The following is a 12496-nucleotide window of genomic DNA, read 5'->3' on the forward strand; positions in this document are numbered from 1 at the left end:
CCCATAGTCAGCACGGATTCAGAAAATATCGCTCTTGCGAAACACAACTAGCTCTTTATACTTCTGAAGTAATGAGTGCTATCGACAGGGGATGTCAAATTGATTCCATATTTTTAGATTTCCAGAATGCTTTCGACTCCGTTCCTCGCAAGTGTCTTCTAACCAAACTGTGTGCCTATGAAATATCACCTCAGTTGTGCGACTGGATTCGTGATATCCTGTCAGAAAGGTCACAGATCGCAGTAACAGACGGAAAGTTATCGAGTAAAACAGAAGCAATATCTGGCGTTCCCCAAGAAAGTGTTACAGGCCCTCTATTGTTCCTGATCCACACAACGACATAAGAGACAATCTGAGCAGCCCTCTTAGATTATTTTCAGGAGCAATATCCGGCGTTCTCCAAGGAAGTGTTACAGGTCCTCTATTGTTCCTGATCTAAATAACGACAAGAGAGACAATCTGAGTAGACCTCTTAGATTATTTTCAGATGATGCTGTCGTTTACCGTATTGTAAAGTCATCAGATGACCAAAATGAATTGTAAAATGATTTAGGTAAGGTATCTGTATGGTGCGGACAGTGGCAATTGACTCTTAATAAAGAAAACTGTGAAGTTATTCACATGAGTACTAAAAGAAATCGGATAAATTTCGTTTACGCGATAAGTCACACAAATCTGAAGGCTGTAAATACTAAGGGATTACAATTACAAATAACCTAAATTGGAACGCTCACATAGATAATGTTGAGGGTAGAGCAAACCAAAGAATGCCGTTCATTGGCAGAATACTTAGATGCTGCAATGTTTCTACTAAAGAGACTGCTTACACTACGAATATCCGCGCTATTTTGGAGTATTGCTGCGTGGTGTGGAATCTGCTTTAGGTGGGACTGACGGATGACATCGAAAAGTTCAAAGAAGGGAGGCTCGTTTTATACTATCGCGAATTAGGGGAGAGAGCGCCACAGACATGATACATCAATTTGTGTGGTAAGGCATTTCAATCACCAGTTTTGTCCTCCAATTGCGAAAACATTCTGTTGCACCCACCTACATAGGGAGAAATAATCATCACGACAAAATAAGAGAAATCACGGCTCGCACAGAAAAATTTAAGAGCTGGTTTTTACTGCGCGCCGTTCGAGAGTGAAACGGTAGAGAGACAGTTTGAAGGTGGTTCACTGAACCCCCTGCCAGGCACTTAATAGTGAATAGCAGAGTAATCACGTAGATGTAGATGTACCATATCGCCCTTACAACAGGGATGCTCTATAACATTTATGTCTGTGAAAGGTTACTATTACGGTTTATTTGCGCAAGGAACCGGTTTATATGATGTAAACTGTTTGAAACAGGAAATGTTAGTACAAGAATCTGGGACACAAAATGCTTACACTTGAGCACCAAATTACATAGTTGCCTCTGTAAAGGTATAATACACACATCAAAAACGTTTTGCATCACCCCGGTTCCCAGAAATCCAGAAGACAGACGTTGACTTTGGATATCCTATCACAGACATAGTCCCTTTGACTGTTCAGAGACGTCATTAAGCCCGCCCAAAGATGTAAACAACCATGCATGAGCAAGGCCTATTAGACGGAGGGGATCCGACAGCCGATCATTTCCAGTCATTTCACCAGGAAGGAGGCACACGGGTCGTGTTGTCTGTAGTCCAACCATGCCTTGTCGGTCAATACCGTGGTTCTATCGCGTCCGCATTGTTACTTTTGTGCCAGGCAGGTCTCTCAACATGGGAAGTATCCAGGCGTCTCGGAGTGAACCAAAGCGATGTAGTTTGGACATGTAGAAGATTTAGAGAGACAGGAACTGTCGATGACATGCCTCGCTTACTCCGCCCCAGGGCTACTACTGCAGAGGATGACCGCTACCTACTGATTATGGTTTATAGGAACCCTGACAGCAACGCCACCATGTTGAATAATGATTTTCGTGCAGCTATATGACGTCGTGTCACAACTCAAATTGTGCGCAATAGGCTGCATGATGCCTAACTTCACTCCCGACGTCCATAGCGAGGTCCATCTTTCAAATTACGACACCATGCAGCGCGTTACAGATGGGCCCAACAACATGCCCAATGGACCGTTCAGGATGGGCATCACGATCTCTTCACCGATGAATGGCGCTCATGCCTTCATCCAGACAATCGTCGGATACGTGTTTAGAGGCAATCCGGTCAGGATGAACGCCTGAGACACACTGTCCAGCGAGTGCAGCAAGGCAGAGGTTCCCTGCTGTTTTGGGGTGGGATTATGTGGGGCCAACGTACGCTTCTGGTGGTCATGGAAAGCGCCGTAACAGCTGTACGATACGTGAATGCCATTCTCCGACCGATAGTGCAAGCATATCGGCAGCATATTGGCGAGGCATTCGTCTTCATGGACGACAATTAGCGCCCCCCCCCCCCCCTCCATCGTGCATGTCTTGTGAATGACTTCCTTCAGGATAACGACATCCATCGACTAGAGTGGCCAGCCGGTTCTCCAGACATGGATCCTATCGAACATACCTGGGATATCATACAATGTAGGTATTATCTTCAGTTAAAACTTCCGGGCTGATACGCTGTGGTCGATGTATAAAACCCTCCCCTGACTTTTCGTCTTCGACTGAGAATGGCATTCTCTGAGGTACAGCGGCGAACTGCGAAGAGAACTAGAGGAAGCGCTGATTATATAGGCAGTACAGACGGCGCCACCGTCCATCACGTGGCGTGGCCTATGACATTGTCTCTGCTAATGCCAACTTTCTCGATTGAAAGTAATCGATCGTCACGCTTGCGGTGAAACGCTGACATCCAAATTTTGTCCAGTTTAACACCTTCGTCTTTCCTGTTAATATTATTACGGTGTTTATCAATCTTGATAGCCTCTCTATACATGCGTGAATAATAATGCGAAGTTCTAGGTATGACGCTCGTCTCGCTGAATTTAATTTCATAATCACCTTCCTGGTAAACATGTTCCGCTAAGCCTGATTTATCCGTGTGACCCAGGCGGCAGTTCCTCTTATGTTCAACAAAACGGGTGTTCAAAGTTCTCTTTGTGATACCGATATAAACCTGTCCACAACTGTACGGAATTTTATATACACCCCGGTGTAGCCAAAGGGTGTCGTGCATCTATTGCCGATCTTAAATATTTTGTTTTCCTGGTGTGTCTGAAAACAGTTTCCAACCCATACTTGCTTAAAACTTTCCCAATGCGATTTGTGACCTTACTAGTGAACGGAAGAAAAATCTTGCCTTTGGGCGACTGTTACTCGTTGTTGCTCTTGATTCCTGCCTAGAGCGAAGTTCTCGATCTATATCCTTGCTAGAATAGCCATTCTTCATGAAATAAACAGGTTCACAAATTTTGTACGCCCTGTCCACCAAGGTTTTCATTTCAACTATTTCTTTGTCTAGGATGATGGTTTGAATCTTTATGCAGATAACGATCAGTATGTGTGGGCTTTGTATACATCTTATGGCGCAACGTTCCGCCCCGTCATTTAATCACCGGGACATTCAAGAAATTCAATTGCCCATTACTCTCCGTCTCCATAGTAAATGGGATTTTCAGATTAATGCTTTTCAATAGTGTGAGGAAGGCATCCAGTCCTCTGCTCCGTGTGTCCATACTACGAACGTGTCATCGTCACAGCGAGACCAGAAAGATGGTCAACTTTCGTGAAGAATGGCTATTCTAGCAAGGACATAGATCGAGCACTTCGCTGTAGGCAGGGAATCAAGAGCAACGACAGGGGCAAGGTTTCTCTTCCGTTCACTAGTAAGGTCACCGATCGCATTGCGAAAGTTTTAAGCAAGTATGGGGTGGAAACTATTTTCAGACCCACCAGGAAAACAAAAAAATATTTAAGATCGGCAATAGATGCACGACACCCTTTGGCTACACCGGGGGTGTATAAAATTCCTTATAGTTGTGGACAGGTTTATATCGGTACCACAAAGAGAACTGTGAACACCCGTTATGTTGAATGTAAGAGGAATTGCCGCCTGGGTCACACGAATAAATCGGCCGTTGCGGAACATGTTTACCAGGAAGGTGATCATGAAATTAAATTCAGCGAGACGAGCGTCATATCTAGAACCTCGCATTATTATGTACGCATGTATAGAGAGGCTATCGAGATTGATAAACACTGTAATAATTTTAACAGGAAAGGCGAAGGTGTTAATTTGGATGTCAGCGTTTCACCGCAAGCGTGACGATCGATTACTTTCAATCGAGAATATTGGCATTACCAGAGACAGTCTCATAAGCGACGCCACGTGATGGACGGTGGCGCCGTCTGGACTACCTACATAATCCGCGCTTCCTCGAGTTCTCTTCGCAGTTCGCCGCTGTGCCTCCGGGGATGTCTCCCGCAGTCGGAGACGAAAAGTCAGGGGAGGGTTTTATACATCGACCACAGCGTATAAGCCCGGAAGTTTTAAGTGAAGATGCCTGGGATAGATTGAAAAGGGCTGTTTAGGGACGACGTGACCGACCAACCTCTCTGAGGGATCTAAGCCGAATCGCCATTGAGAAGGGGGACAATCTGGACCAACGGTGCCATGATGAACGTGTGGATAGTATGTCACGACGAATGCAAGAGGACGTGCTACTGGGAGTAGAGGTACCGGTATGTACAGCAATCTGGACCACCACCTCTGAGGGTCTTACTGTATGGTGGTAGAACATGCAATGTGTGGTTTTCATGAGCAACAAAAAAAAGGGGGGGGGGATGATGTTTATGTTGATCTCTATTCCAATTTTCTGAACAGGTTCCTTAACTCTCGGAACCGAAGTTCAAAATGGCTCTGAGCACTATGGGACTCAACTTCTGAGGTCATTAGTCCCCTAGAACTTAGAACTAGTTAAACCTAACTAACCTATGGACATCACACGCATCCATGCCCGAGACAGGATTCGAACTTGCGACCGTAGTAGTCTTGCGGTTCCGGGCTGCAGCGCGTAGGGAACCGAAGTGTTGAAAAACTTTTTTAGGTGTATGTGTTTCTCTTCTACATTTGAAGGAGAATCCTGCGGCTCACGCGAATAACACGGTCTCTGTTACCAGAACGATGGCGGAGAACTCTGGTTGAATGCCGCGCTCGTTTCTTGTAGACGATTTGTGGAAAAACGATTAAATGAATGAAGAACCCCAAAGTTTTAAGTCATAAGTTGCAGATTCCTATGAATCAAAAAACCAGTCAACATCGCAATTTCCATATATTTAAAAATGATGATCGGTTTTGGCGTTTATACTGTCCATCTTCAGATTTAAAGCACTATCTGGCTGCAGACGGCGGTGCAATGGAAAACTTGCGTTGAACGCATGGTCAATTAACAGTAAATAACCGTGAGTTCATGAAACTTTTCTGTGCCCCGCTGGCGGCAGCCAAATGGTGCCTTAGATCTGAAGATGGTCAGCATAAAACTGGTCATTTTTTTTATTTTAATGATAATTGCCGTCTTGACTGTTTTATTAGTTGACAGTTTATAATGTTTGGTCTACAACTTTTCTTCCGTCATTTTTCAAGTGGTGTTGCAAATGTCATGTAGCAAGTGTCATACAACAAGGTTATGCATTTGTAAACATAACGCCATCAAAGTGCTTGTCGATTTGTGACAGCATCACAAAGCTATTCTCGAATGACTAGTCAACTCTCGAACCTAATTCTTGTCACTTAGACGAAGTTTCAATTTTCTGCTTTCGCTTAAAGAAATCTGCAGCTATGGCTGATAAAATGTTGAGTAAGATCTACAGTAACGCACCTATTAGCGAAATAACTTGCATAAAATGGTTCCAGTGCTTCAAGAACTGTGAAGACGTCGAAGACCAGCAAGGTGGTGGAAGAGACAAAGTTTTCGAAGCTACTGAAATCGTTATGGAGAGCATTGTATGCGTCTGAGCAGAGCACTGGAAGTGAAACGGCCACAATGCAGCGACAGATATCAAAAACGATTTTTCAGCATGACATTGCCCATCTCCATGTCGTCCAACCCGCCAAAACAAACTCGGAACCGTTGAAATGTTAAGTCCTACCTCACCTACCGTATTTTCCAGATATTCATCCTCTGATTATCATTTTTTTCTCTCATTGGCTCACGGCCTGGCTGACCTACATTTCTGGTCATATGAAGAAGTGCGAAATTGGGTCCATTCTTGGATCTCCTCAAAAGACTCCCAGTTGTTGCGCCGCGGGGTAAGACTTATGCTGCCAGAAAGATGGGAGAAAGTAGTGACCAGCGTGCGCCAATACTCGGCATCGCAAATGTATTGTAATGTTTTCAATAAAGATTCGAGAAAAAATGGCGGAAGCCATGATGTAGAACTAATAGAACACTATCATCTGCAAATCATGTTATCTAAAACAGATTATTATTTAACTTATTTGCGATAATGCTGTTTAATGTCTCCCCTCACTGCTAGCCAACATAGGTTTGAAACGTGCTTTATTTCTTTCATGGTCAAAAAGTTGTTTGGGATGGTCAAGATAGATGGGCCACCACGCATAGATCACTGTTCTTACTTCATTAAGTAGCCTCATCCCGATGATTACTGCTTACTACTCAATCTGCTGCCCTTCGCGTCAAATTTCCGCTCCTAAAGCAAGGAGGTAACCTGAATACGCTGAGGATGGTCATCATCAATATTGGCCCAAATATTTGTAGCCTTCTATGATTTTGCAACTTGTCGTGCTCAACAACTCAGGAACGTTCCAAAGCAACTGACTTTCGGAGCGAAAGACTACAAAAAGTTATCAGTTAAGCAGCACCTTTGACCCATGGAATCTACACTATGCACGAACCCCGTCTCAGCTCGGCGTCTGGTGCCCCCCAGAAGTGTCCACCTCGGAACCAGGAAACCACTCAGCGCAGAGCCGGCCGGTTGCCGGAGTGCTGGCGTCTGCATCCCCCGCGGCCGGCGGCCGCTGGCGGAGGGAGGTTGTCACTGCTCTGCTCACGTCTCGATATCGGAAGTCGATACGTCGGCGGCCGGACGTTTGCGTAGCCACCTCGCCTGCTGTATTTGTTTCCGCTCTGCCGGAGGCAGCGACGCCGCGTCGCGCGCACGCTAGAGCCGCATTAGGTCGAGCGCTGCCAGGTCGGCTTGGCTTCTCGCCGGCCTTTTTGGAGGAGCAACAGGAGTCCTCTTCTCCATAAATAAGAATGCAAAGGTCGTGCGTTAGCGGCGTGCGATGTCCTAGTGGATCGCTATTAGTGAAGCTGAAGATCAGCAAAGTATAGAACTACCTAATATTTGCCTTCTGTTTAACTAGGAAACAGCTGTTGTTGTTGTGGTCTTCAGTCCTGAGTCTGGTTTGATGCAGCTCTCCATGCTACCCTACCCTGTGCAAGCTTCTTCATCTCCCAGTACTTACTGCAGCCTACATCCTTCTAAATCTGCTTAGTGTATTCATCTCTTGGTCTCCCTCTACGATTTTTACCCTCCACGCTGCCCTCCAATGCTAATTTGTGATTCCTTGATGCCTCAGAACATGTCCTACTAACCGGTCCCTTCTCCTTGTCAAGTTGTGCCACAAACTCCTCTTCTCCCCAATTCTACTCAATACTTCCTCATTAGTTATGTGATCTACCCGTCTAATCTTCAGCATTCTTCTGTATCACCACATTTCGAAAGCTTCTATTCTCTTCGTGTCCAAACTATTGATTGTCCATGTTTCACTTCCATGCATGGCTACACTCCATACAAACACTTTCAGAAACGACTTCCTGACACTTAAATCTATACTCGATGTTAACAAATTTCTCTTCTTCAGAAACGCTTTCCTTGCCATTGCCAGTCTACATTTTATATCTTCTCTACTTCGATCATCATCAGTTATTTTGCTCCCCAAATAGTAAAACTCCTTTACTGCTTTAAGTGTCTCATTTCCTTATGTAATTCCCTCAGCATCACCCGACTTAATTCGACTGCATTCTATTATTGTCGTTTTGCTTTTGTTGATGTTCATCTTATATCCTCCTTTCAAGACACTGTCCATACCGTTCAACTGCTCTTCCAAGTACTTTGCTGTCTCTGATAGAATTACAACGTCATCGGCGAACCTCAAAGTTTTTATTTCTTCTCCATGGATTTTAATTTCTACTCCGAATTTTTCTTTCGTTTCCTTTACTGCTTGCTCAATATACAGATTGAATAGCATCGGGGAGAGGCTACAACCCTGTCTCACTCCCTTCCCAACCACTGCTTCCCTTTCATGCCCCTCGACTCTTATAACTGCCATCTGGATTCTATACAAATTGTAAATACCCTTTCGCTCCCTGTATTTTACCCCTGCCACCTTCAGAATTTGAAAGAGAGTATTCCACTCAACATATTCAAAAGCTTTCTCTAAGTCTGCAAATGCTAGAAACGTACGTTTGCCTTTCCTTAATCTTTCTCCTAAGATAAGTCGTAAGGTCAGTATTGCCTCACGTGTTCCAATATTTCTACGGAAATAGTAGTTGTGCCTATTTCCAGTGGTCTTCTCCTATCACAGCAAAATATTCGTCTTTCATCAGTGAAATATGCAGGGTGGGGCAAATAAAAGTGGCCCACAGGAGTAGATACGGCTAAACGTGAATGTATGCATGTAACCACGTACTGTGACGCGCATGCCCCGTGTATGCCCGCCGCGTCATCCACACTGATTCAGAGCGTTGTGCGGGCTGTGACATTGTAAATGGAGCAGTGCAAAGGGAAAAGTGGTGCTCACAGTGGAGCAGCGGGTGTTCGAAAATAACGTGACAACAAAGTCACGGGAACGGTGTGGCCAGTGGTGTGTGTGACGTATTTTTTATATATATAAATTTTCGGTGCCTACAGTGTCACGTCTTTCAGTGTCACACAAATTTTTATTTTCAAAGGGGATCACTTAACACTATTTCCATGGGTTTGCCCCTCAAATTTCTCCCTCATATCACAAAATTGTCGTCTGATGTAGTACAAATTGAAAAAATAAATTCCTTTTGAAGCACAGTTTCGTTGTTGTTGTTGTTGTTGTGGTCTTCAGTCCTGAGACTGGTTTGATGCAGCTCTCCACGCTACTCTATCCTGTGCAAGCTTTTTCATCTCCCAGTACCTACTGCAACCTACATCCTTCTGAATCTGCTTAGTGTATTCATCTCTTGGTCTCCCCCTACGATTTTTACCCTCCACGCTGCCCTCCAATACTAAATTGGTGATCCCTTGATGCCTCAGAACATGTCCTACCAACCGATCCCTTCTTCTGGTCAAGTTGTGCCACAAACTTCTCTTCTCCCCAATCCTATTCAATACTTCCTCATTAGTTATGTGATCTACCCATCTAATCTTCAGCATTCTTCTGTAGCACCACATTTCGAAAGCTTCTATTCTCTTCTTGTCCAAACTATTTATCGTCCATGTTTCACTTCCATACATGGCTACACTCCATACGAATACTTTCAGAAGTGACTTCCTGACACTTAAATCAATACTGGATGTTAACAAATTTCTCTTCTTCAGAAACGCTTTCCTTGCCATTGCCAGCCTACATTTTATATCCTCTCTACTTCGACCATCATCAGTTATTTTGCTCCCCAAATAGCAAAACTCCTTTACTACTTTAAGTGCCTCATTTCCTAATCTAATTCCCTCAGCATCACCCGACTTAATTAGACTACATTCCATTATCCTTGTTTTGCTTTTGTTGATGTTCATCTTATATCCTCCTTTCAAGACACTGTCCATTCCATTCAACTGCTCTTCCAAGTCCTTTGCTGTCTCTGACAGAATTACAATGTCATCCGCGAACCTCAAAGTTTTTATTTCTTCTCCATGAATTTTAATACCTACTCCGAATTTTTCTTTTGTTTCCTTTACTGCTTGCTCAATATACAGATTGAACAACATCGGGGACAGGCTACAACCCTGTCTTACTCCCTTCCCAACCACTGCTTCCCTTTCATGTCCCTCGACTCTTATAACTGCCATCTGGTTTCTGTACAAATTGGAAATAGCCTTTCGCTCCCTGTATTTTACCCCTGCCACCTTTAGAATTTGAAAGAGAGTATTCCAGTCAACATTGTCAAAAGCTTTCTCTAAGTCTACAAATGCTAGAAACGTAGGTTTGCCTTTCCTTAATCTTTCTTCTAAGATAAGTCGTAAGGTCAGTATTGCCTCACGTGTTCCAGTGTTTCTACGGAATCCAAACTGATCTTCCCCGAGGTTGGCTTCTTCTAGTTTTTCCATTCGTCTGTAAAGAATTCGTGTTAGTATTTTGCAGCTGTGACTTATTAAGCTGATAGTTCGGTAATTTTCACATCTGTCAACACCTGCTTTCTTTGGGATTGGAATTATTATATTCTTCTTGAAGTCTGAGGGTATTTCGCCTGTTTCATACATCTTGCTCACCAGATGGTAGAGTTTTGTCAGGACTGGCTCTCCCACGGCCGTCAGTAGTTCCAATGGAATATTGTCTACTCCGGGGGCCTTGTTTCGACTCAGGTCTTTCAGTGCTCTGTCAAACTCTTCACGCAGTATCGTATCTCCCATTTCATCTTCATCTACATCCTCTTCCATTTCCATAATATTGTCCTCAAGTACACCGCCCTTGTATAGACCCTCTATATACTCCTTCCACCTTTCTGCTTTCCCTTCTTTGCTTAGAACTGGGTTTCCATCTGAGCTCTTGATATTCATACAAGTCGTTCTCTTATCTCCAAAGGTCTCTTTAATTTTCCTGTAGGCGGTATCTATCTTACCCCTAGTGAGATAAGCCTCTACATCCTTACATTTGTCCTCTAGCCATCCCTGCTTAGCCATTTTGCACTTCCTGTCGATATCGTTTTTGAGCCGTTTGTATTCCTTTTTGCCTGTTTCACTTACTGCATTTTTATATTTTCTCCTTTCATCAATTAAATTCAATATTTCTTCTGTTACTCAAGGATTTCTACTAGCCCTCGTCTTTTTACCTACTTGATCCTCTGCTGCCTTCACTACTTCATCCCTCAAAGCTACCCATTCTTCTTCTACTGTATTTATTTCCCCCATTCCTGTCAATTGCTCCCTTATGCTCTCCCTGAATCTCTGTACAACCTCTGGTTCTTTTAGTTTATCCAGGTCCCATCTCCTTAAATTCCCACCTTTTTGCAGTTTCTTCAGTTTTAGTCTACAGGTCATAACCAATAGATTGTGGTCAGAGTCCACATCTGCCCCTGGAAATGTCTTACAATTTAAAACCTGGTTCCTAAATCTCTGTCTTACCATTATATAATCTATCTGATACCTTTTAGTATCTCCAGGGTTCTTCCATGTATACAACCTTCTTTCATGATTCTTAAACCAAGTGTTAGTTATGATTATGTTGTGCTCTTTGCAAAATTCTACCAGGCGGCTTCCTCTTTCATTTCTGTCCCCCAATCCATATTCACCTACTATGTTTCCTTCTCTCCCTTTTCCTACACTCGAATTCCAGTCACCCATGACTATTAAATTTTCGTCTCCCTTCACAATCTGAATAATTTCTTTTATTTCATCATACATTTCTTCAATTTCTTCGTCATCTGCAGAGCTAGTTGGCATATAAACTTGTACTACTGTAGTAGGTGTGGGCTTCGTATCTATCTTGGCCACAATAATGCGTTCACTATGCTGTTTGTAGTAGCTTACCCGCATTCCTATTTTCCTATTCATTATTAAACCTACTCCTGCATTACCCCTATTTGATTTTGTGTTTATAACCCTGTAGTCACCTGACCAGAAGTCTTGTTCCTCCTGCCACCGAACTTCACTAATTCCCACTATATCTAACTTCAACCTATCCATTTCCCTTTTTAAATTTTCTAACCTACCTGCCCGATTAAGGGATCTGACATTCCACGCTCCGATCCGCAGAACGCCTGTTTTCTTTCTCCTGATAACGACATCCTCTTGAGTAGTCCCCGCCCGGAGATCCGAATGGGGGACTATTTTACCTCCGGAATATTTTACCCAAGAGGACGCCATCATCATGTAATCATACAGTAAAGCTGCATGCCCTCGGGAAAAATTACGGCTGTAGTTTCCCCTTGCTTTCAGCCGTTCGCAGTACCAGCACAGCAAGGCCGTTTTGGTTATTGTTACAAGGCCAGATCAGTCAATCATCCAGACTGTTGCCCCTGCAACTACTGAAAAGGCTGCTGCCCCTCTTCAGGAACCACACGTTTGTCTGGCCTCTCAACAGATACCCCTCCGTTGTGGTTGCACCTACGGTACGGCTATCTGTATCGCTGAGGCACGCAAGCCTCCCCACCAACGGCAAGGTCCATGGTTCATGGGGGGCACAGTTTCGTATGTAATTTATATTCAAAACCTTACACCTGTGTCACAGAACAAACCTACATCGAGAATACTATACACAAGTTTAAGAAATGCTTCCGATAATTATTACAGTTTTTAAAGAACATCAAAATATGAACAGGCTAAAACGAACAAACAGTACATGAGACTATGTCAATCAATTCAACTGTAAAAAGCT

This window comes from Schistocerca americana, chromosome 3, assembly GCF_021461395.2.
Source record: "Schistocerca americana isolate TAMUIC-IGC-003095 chromosome 3, iqSchAmer2.1, whole genome shotgun sequence".
Lineage (NCBI taxonomy): Eukaryota > Metazoa > Arthropoda > Insecta > Orthoptera > Acrididae > Schistocerca > Schistocerca americana.